Source organism: Pteropus alecto, unplaced genomic scaffold, assembly GCF_000325575.1.
Source record: "Pteropus alecto unplaced genomic scaffold, ASM32557v1 scaffold2230, whole genome shotgun sequence".
Taxonomy (NCBI): Eukaryota; Metazoa; Chordata; class Mammalia; order Chiroptera; family Pteropodidae; genus Pteropus; species Pteropus alecto.
The window spans coordinates 6,708-15,659 of record NW_006430147.1 but is presented as its reverse complement, the minus strand read 5'-3'; the positions used below and the strand labels follow the sequence as shown (position 1 = coordinate 15,659).

The 8,952-nt window shown below is 37.9% G+C and overlaps 1 protein-coding gene across 1 annotated transcript in view; it reads right to left on the bottom strand.

Moving 5' to 3' along the window:
• Nucleotides 1–6,263, bottom strand: part of SULT1C4 (sulfotransferase family 1C member 4) — a 28,666-nt gene extending 22,403 nt beyond the window's left edge. Inside the window, exon 1 of the mRNA XM_006904775.3 lies at nucleotides 6,098–6,263. The gene's annotated coding sequence lies outside the window, so the exon portion shown is untranslated. The remainder of the gene's footprint in view (nucleotides 1–6,097) is intronic.
• Nucleotides 6,264–8,952: the final 2,689 nt, after the last annotated feature.

Sequence of the window (8,952 nt, the reverse complement as noted above, 5' to 3'; positions counted from 1 at the left end):
AATTTCAAGTTGATTCACTAGCAGAAGTAGTCTTTCAGAATAGAAGAGGTTTAAATTTATTATTCTTAGAACAAGATAGATTACGTATAGCTCTAGGTGAAACCTGTTGCTTCTATGCCAATAACTCTGGAATAATTAGAGAGAGCTTACGACTAGTACAGAGAAATTTAGATGCCAGGGAAAAACAGAGACTAAAATCAAATAACTAGTTTCATAGAATGTTCAATTGGTCACCATGGCTAACAACCCTTCTATCTGCTGTAGCTAGACCTTTAATCCTCCTCATCCTCTTGTTAACTTTTAGCCATGTTTCCTCAATTTCTTGTTTACATATATAAGGAAGAAAATTAATTCTATTAGACTTTTAGTATTACAAAATAGAGGCTATGAGCAAATTCCACATGAAGAATCAAGGATTTAATTTTCCGCTAAGGCCAGTGGGGAATGTGCTGACTGGAAAATTACTGTTTGGCTATCGCCCATGGGAACATAGGCTGTCATCCATAGGAACATAACATTCTAACAATAAGCTTTCTGCTCCTGTACCCCCACTTGCACACATGACCTGTGGGTCAACAGGTAGTGAATAGAAGAAAAATAGACCTTTGTGTTCAGACTGAATGAAGAATGGGATTTGAGGCTTAAAAACTCTGTACCTCTACATTTCAAGGCTGCTTAATCTGGGGTCTGCGTACCCCGCCAGACCCAGCTAGCTGAATAAAGAGCATGTGTCCTATAACTCACTGAGTTCTGGTGGTCCGTGTGTCTTTCTGGGGCTGGAGGCTACAACAATGCAATATTTGGGATATACTTATACTTTAAAAATCAGTTATTATTTATTTGTAATACAAATGCATCCGGTATTCTGTATTTTATCTAGAAACTCTAAGTGGGTTGGAAGTTGCTAGTTAAGTCTCACTTCAGAACAGGAAAACTCTGGAAGTTTAATGAGTGGGACTAGGAATGATTGAACCAGAAAGCCGTTCAGGATTTCATATGAGCTGAGTGACCTCCGGTTTCTTTTCCACTGACTTGTGGGATAAATGCATATCATTTGTACTTTCTAGTTATTAGCATCTTTGCAGGTTCTTCCTCCGGGCCTGGATATTGCTCAGCTTATTTTGTGGAGATGGCACCACCTTGAGGGTGACTACGTATAAGGAAATGACATTTCTGGTCAAGATAGTGGAGTAGGTAAACCCCGTGATTCCTCATCTCATTTACTGAGTTCTTCAGCTCCAGTACTTGTTTTTGGTTCTTTTTTAGATTTTCAATCTCTTTGATAAAGTACTCCTGTTCATTACTTTTATTCTTGAGCTCATTGAATGTCCTGAATTTTCTTTTAGCTCACTGAGTTTCTTCAGGACAGCTACTTTGAATTCTCTATCAGGTAGGTAGCAATCTTCCATTATTTTAAGTTTAGTTTCTAGACAATTCTCATTTTCTTTTTGTGATACCGTTGAACTGTAACTTTTCATGGTGCTTGATTAATTCTTCTTTTGCCAGACTACATGAAATAATGAACATCTTTTTGAATCACATCCAGTTATATTTGAGAGTTGGAACTTTTCACTTTTCACTGCCTTTGCTGCTTGTGCCTCTGAGGTTGCTGATGCCTTGCTGTTATCAGTGCTGCCATGTCATGGGTACCACCACTGTTCCCAGAGACTCCACTCTTAGGCACCCTACAGTTCCCAGAGCTTCTGATTGCATGTGCTGCCATGATTCTCAGAGCCTCTCTGGTCTTAGGTGCTGGCACTGTTTCTGTAGCCACAGACTGCAGGCACCACTGATACTGTTACCTGCACCAAGACCTTGATTGTGGGCCCCCTGCTGGGAAGGCTGAGTTTGCAATCACTACTGGTGCTGGGGATGGGGTAGGCCTGGGTCTTGGGTAGTATCTTGGTTCTTGGAGCCTCCAGTCTCTGGTACCACCTCGGTTCCTGGAGCCTTCGATCTTGGGTTCCAATGAGGTTCCTTCAACCTTTAGTCACAGGTTCTACCACCACTGCCTTCTGGTTCTATCACCTCCAGGCGGTCCAATTAACCCACCTTCAGATGTAGAGATTTATGAATCTCTCAGGTGTCCCGGTATGGCATGCAGAAGATCCAGTGTTGGGTTACAGATATCCTAAGGGTTTTAATATAAAGGGGTAGACTCATGCTGCTATGATGGTGACAACACTCCTTGAAAATTTATTTTTTCTTGTTTATTTATTAACATTTTCTGTCTCCTTCCCGACACTCTAAGGCATGTGAAACATGACCTGGGCTCTGTCTTGTTTTCTCACTATACACCACCTCTATGCATATGGCTTAGTATTCTAGTATTTCTTGAGAGAAAAAATGAATAAAACTAAATAGAAAGTTGAAGTAAAGAGTTTTTTGAGCCACCAATGTTGTGGGGATTAGGTGAGCCTAGTGGCTGTGACTTGGCAGTCTACAGACAGAAGTCAGGAATCAAAATGCCTGCATTCTAATCCTACACCAACTCCTAGTAACTGTGAGCCTTGGACAAATTACTAAACCTCTCCGTCCTTGCACTTCACACTTTCCTTATGCATAAGTACATGGGGAATTAAATAGTGTGTTTGGTGCTTGGCAACAGGAAAATGTTCAATAAACTTCAGTTATTAATAATGATCACTGACTATAGTTCGCTATTTTTTATATAACCCACATTCTGGATATGACCTTAGAAAAGAGAAATTCTTTGGCTTTTCCTCTCCTTCAGCCCCTCCCCATTGACGGTAATGAGATAAATGGACACTTGGGACACAGACTGCCAGCTAGAATTCTTGGCATTCATATGCATTTAAAAAGACTTCTAGAATTATCTATAATTTTTCAGTTAAAAACCAGTCAGAAATGAAGAATACAATAACTGAAATGAATACACTAGGAGGAAACAACAGATTAGACGAAGCGGAGGATTGAATCAGAGATTTAGAAGATAAGGTAGCAAGAAACACCCAACCAGAACAGCATCAAGAAAAAAGAATCCAAAAGAATAAGGATAGTTCAAGGGGCCCTTGGGACAACGTCAAGCATACCAACTATCGCATCTCATAGGCGTACCAGTCGGAGAAGAGAGACAGCAAGGCATTGAAAACCTATTTGAAGAAATAATGACTGAAAACTTTTCGATTCTGTCAGAGGAAATAGACACACAAGTCCAAAAAGCACAGAGGGTCCCCCAAAAAATGAACCCAAAGATGCCCATATCGAGACACATCATAATTAAAATGCCAAAGGTTAAAGACAAAGATGGAATCTTAAAAGCAGTAAGAGAAAAACAGTTCGTTACTTACAAAGAAGCTCCCGTAAGTCTGTCAGCTGATTTCTGAACAGACAGTTTGCAGACTGGAAGGGATTGGCATGATATATTCAAAGACATGAAAACTAAAGACCCACAACCGAGATTGCTCTATCCAGCAAAGTTATCACTTAGAATTAAAGGACAGATAAAGAGCTTTCCAGACAAGAAAATGCTAAAGGAGTTCGTCACCCCCAAACGGGTATTACAATAAACGTCAGTATGACTTTTTTAAGAGAAAGAAAAAATATCAAATATATGAATAAGGCAATAACTACATATCCGTCAACGATTGCTTTAGATGTAAATGCTCCAATCGAAAAATAGAGGAGACGAATGGGTAAGAAAACAAGACCCTCACGTGTGCTTCCTACAAGAGATTCAACTGAAAATAAGGTGATAAAAAAAAGATATTTTGTGAGAAGGGGGAAAAAAAATAGAGTTGGGGTAGCAATACTTATACCATACAAAATAGACTTTAAAACAAAGGCAATAACAAGAGAGAGAAGGACCAAGTAATCCCACTTCTGGGTATTTATCTGAAGAAACCCAACACATTAGTTGGAAGGGACATGTGAATCCATATGTTCATTGCAGCATTATTTACAATAATCAAGATATGGAGATATTCTGGGTGTCTTTCAGTGGATGAATGAAGAAAATATGGTACATATATACAATAGAAGAATACTCATCTATTACGAAGAATGAAATTTGGTCATTTGCGACAACATGGATGGACATAAAGGATATTGTGATGAGTAGAGTAAGTCAGACAGAGAAAGACAAATGTCACATGATTTCACTTACATTTGAAATCTGAGGAGCAAAATAAACAAACCAACAAAATGGAAACAAACTCATTAATACAGAGAACATTTTGATGGTTACCAGACGGAAGGGGTTTGGGATGTGGTGAAAAAGGGGAAGGGATTAAGAAATACAAACTGGTAGTTACAAAATAGTCATGGTGATGTAAATTATAGCATAAGGAATATAGTCGATAATACTGTAATAACAACGTATGGTGTCGGATGGGTACTAGATTTATTGAGAAGATCACTTCACAAATCATATAAATGTCTGATCGCTATGTTGTATAACTGAATCTTATGTAATATTGTATGCCAACTGTAATGGAAAGACACTGTCTCTTCTCTCGGGGGATTTGCAGTCTGATGCAGATATAGATATGTAATCAAGCAGTTAGAATACAGTACGATGTTTGCTTTAATATGGGTAAGGACAAAGTGTTCTAGAGGAATGGAGAAAGAGCACTGAAGCCAGCCTGGATTCGAGAGAGATCTCTTAGAATTGGGAAGCCATTTAAATTGTGGCTTGAAGAATAAACTGATTTGGCCAGGTGAACAAGAGAGGGCAAGTGTTTCAGGCAGAAGAGCTAGCATGTGCAAAAGCATGGAGAGAGATAAGGTGTGTTCAAGGAGCAAGTGAGCAGTATTGCTGGAGGGGTGAAGAAAGGAAGAACAAGGGCCAATCTTGGAAGACCTTAGATGTTGCAAAGGAGCTTAAGTTAGATACTGTGTAGATAAGAGGTGGCCGTTGAAGAATTTTGGGCATGGCGGCAAATGTCACATTTAATCTTTACACTAATTCTTTGAGGCAGGAAGTTATGTTCTGAATTTACAGATTGGGAGGTGGGAGTTGGAAGCTCAGAAGATAAAATAAAGTCTTCAAGTTCAAAGAGTAGATGTTAAAGTGAGGACTCAGTTTCGTTTGTGCCTGACTGTAGAGTCCGAGCCTTTCCGTTTAACAGAACTCTACAGTCTGAAGAAGACGAACATAAGAGGAAATTATTTGCAGACATCTGTGCCCTGTTAAAAGCATACGTGTAATAAACGGGTCAGTGTATGAGGCTGGCCGTTTATTGCCTCCAGGAAGACAAACGATGTCATTCAGCCCCCTGGTCATGCTGTCAACAGCCAAGGCTCTAGCATGGAAACTTACAGGTAAGACAGTGAAGTCAACTATACGTTTTAGAAAGCTTTAAAATGAAACTCAAAATTGACATGTTAACATTCAACTGTCTGAGAAGTTTGCTTAGAGTAAATAAATTTATTTGAGGAGGAAGTTGTGTAACTTGTATGTTGGTGGAGGCACTGTCCAGCAATAAAACGAAAGCCTTTGCAAAATATGGGCACGAAAAGTCTTTAAAGGTTGAGATAGTTAAATGAAGTCACACACACTATGTGACTATTACAAATAGCTGTTCCACTCAGGTTGGAGTCACCAACAGTAGCATTTTGATCCCTGGCAAGGTGTGTGAAATTTTTGTTATTGATAAAACCAGGCCATGTAAAGGAGGAGAAGGGTGCCAAAATCAAAGTCATCTATGGAATTCACTCTTCCTTTGGGGCTTCAGGTTTGAAATTATAGATTATTTGCAAGAGCTCTCTGCCTGGTAATAATTGGTTCAGCTCTCAAACCACACAGAGTTTTATTGAATAAAAATAAAATATTGAATATGAATAGTAAGTATATGGACAGTCTTACGCTTATGCACCAGTCTAGGCAAGCCTATGTACTTGCAAGGAAAAGAATGCCAAAAAGTTGCTAATATTACTACACTTACTCATAAAAATATTAATCTCCTGGTGAAAATAGTGTCCCTATTTTTTTTTTTTTTATCAGAATGGAGCAGCAGAAGCAGTGACAATTTCTTCCACCATTTTTGGTTTTTCCCACTGGTTAATGGAACTTATCACGACATATTTCTATCAACAAACATCGAACACTATTAATTTGAAGTGTTTCAATACTTACTCGAACACCAAAGCAAGGACTATAGTCTTTCCTTTCCCTTCTTCTCCTCTCGCCTTTACTCGCCCACTTTTTTCCCGTTCACTCTTCTTTCCACACTTATTTCTCTGAAATGGATGAATTACTACTTGGGCTCTTGGACTGAATTGACTGTGTTGAGATGTTTATCTTTCTGGATGTCTGCTGTTGCTGGTCTCACAGATAATAATTAATAGGGTGTTTTTAGGGACTGTTCAATAGGGTGAGATAATAATTAATAGGGTGTTTTTAGGGACTGTTCAATAGGGTGAGATAATAATTAATACGGTGTTTTTAGGGACTGTTCAATTCCTAGGCACATCTTATCTCCCCAGTCACATCTCATGACTTGAGATAATATGGGAATTGAGCAATAAATGATGGCAAATCGAGTAGCAATATGGCAGAGACCTAGTAATAATGCCTTATATTTCTGTGTTTTCGTAACCTATATGTTCCCATATATCCACATGAGGATATGCCAGCATGAGTTTTAGGGGCTAGCAGAAGGAAATTCTGTCATACTGAGGGATATTCTAAATGGAACGACTCCTGAACTTGCAAGCAGTATTCTTGGCAGATATCCTTGATGGGGGATGCAGGCAAGGAAAATGTCCTGTATCTCCTCATCACTCCTTTGCACAGGATATGAATGAGTAAAGATTCAGATTGCCTGTGAGCTTCTCAATACACATGCCTACCGATTTTCTTTAATAAGACTATTTCCAATAGTCCTAGGAATGACAGGAAGTGGCAGAGGTGGAATTATTCACACAGAGAGTAAAAAGCGTTGAGGTAATGGTTCATGGAATGCTATCATTCCTGGTCCATGAAAGTCCTCTCTTACTGTTTATCCTTACATCCCATTTCCATGCCCTTCCTCCCATAGAATCCATGACATTTAACACATATCTTTCGGTTTATATGTGTTTTAGCAAAATTAATATTTTGGTTTGTGTGCGTGTGTTTTTTAATTTATAGAATTGGGTTATATATCTTATTTTGTTACTTTCTTCCTCTAAGCACAATATTTTAAAGATGTCTTTATGCTGCTTTGTGTAAATACGTTGCTTGTAATTAATCGCTTTCTGATATTCCAAGATGTCCATCCACCACGTTTTACATTTCTTTTCTGGAAATGGACACCTAGATAACCGTCACCTCCCAGCCAGAACAAATAGGGCTTCAAGGAACATGAGCACGTGTATCCTGAGACAATGTTCTTTTATGGAACTGCTTAAGTACTTACTTGGGATATATATGTACAGTGGACTTTCTGGGTCACAGAATGTTTACTTATTTTGACTAGGTATTGCCAGATTGCTCTTCTGAATAGCTGCACATATCTACACCTCAGCAGAAGTAAATTATCTAGCTTTCTAATTTTTGCCTGTTTAACAAGTATGAAGTGATAGCTTGTTGCTTTTATTTGTATTCATTCATATTTCGTAATGATTTTGAACATCTCTTCAAGTACTTGTTAATTTTTTGTATTTTCTCTTCTGAAATTTTTCTTCCTCTGGTTCTCCTTTGACCATTTTTCTATTTGAGTTTTATCTACTTCTTGCTGATTTGAGAGTTTGTTGAATATTATATTCTGAATATTGGTCCTTTTCAGTTTTAGGCATTGCAAATAACTTTCCTTATTCTATTCTATTAACTTTTTAATGATGCTCTTTGTCGAACAGAAATTTAAATTTTTGATGTATTAAACTCATTAAATTTTTTTTGCCTTACATTTTGCAGTTTTGAAATTTTGTCTAAAACAATCCCTTACATTCTTAGGTCTCAGACATCTTTGTGAACTAAGTGGACTTTTTCCTTACAGTTTTAACTCTCACTTTTAGTCTTTAATATACCTAGAGTCCACCTTTGAATAAGTTGTCAGATAGGACTTCAGTTCTGTTTTTCCCATATATTGAGCCGTTTTCTCTGCTATTACCTATTAGCCTTCAGTCCTTTCCTCCTTGATTTGTACTGTCTCTTCTAAGTTTCCATATATTCATCCATCAGCCTCTGAGAGTTCTGTTTGGTTTCATCAAGATGTTTTACTACTCTGGTGACACTATCATTCATTGTCATTGCTTTGGAACTACAGTTGTCTTCCTATCTGGTGGGGCAGATTTTCCTTCTATACGTCTTTGTAAGCTTGATGTAGCTGTTTGTACACCCTTGATTCCTTTCTGTACCTTTTAGATAAGCTTTTTTGTTGTTGTTGTTGTTGTTGTTTTTTAGTTTGACGGAGTCATGCTGAATTTATTACTTAATTTGGGAATTGTACTAGTAGATATGGTTATTTTTCTATAATACTTAAAAAACATTATTTAGAATTTCTCTTTGGCTGTGTTCTTAAACATGTAGGTTTTTCTCCATGTGGGTTTTCCCATCTCTATCCTGTCCATCACTCTGTGAGCCCTTTCAATCTAATGTCTTTCTCCTTAATTTGACAAATCTATCTCCATTACTTCATCGAATAATTCCTCCTTTACATTTTTACTTCTCCCTTGGTGTTTAGATGTTAGCCTTTTGTACTCCTCTCTGTGTCTGTTTCCTTTTATATTTCCTAGGAGATTCTTCAATCTGATCATCTACTTCATTCATCGTTTGTTCTTTGGATGTAGTTATTCTACTATTTATTCCACCTGTTGTATTCTTTACCTCTGCTATTCTATTTTTCATACTTAAGTTTTGTTTGCACATAATTTCTTATTTTGTGTGTTCTCCTACTTTAGTAAATATTTTGATTGTCTTCTTTTGAAGTAGGTGTATTCCTCAGATATCTGGTTTCTCTGGCCTGTGAGCTCCTGTGCACAGGTGTATGTGAGGGTGGGGGGTCCCCT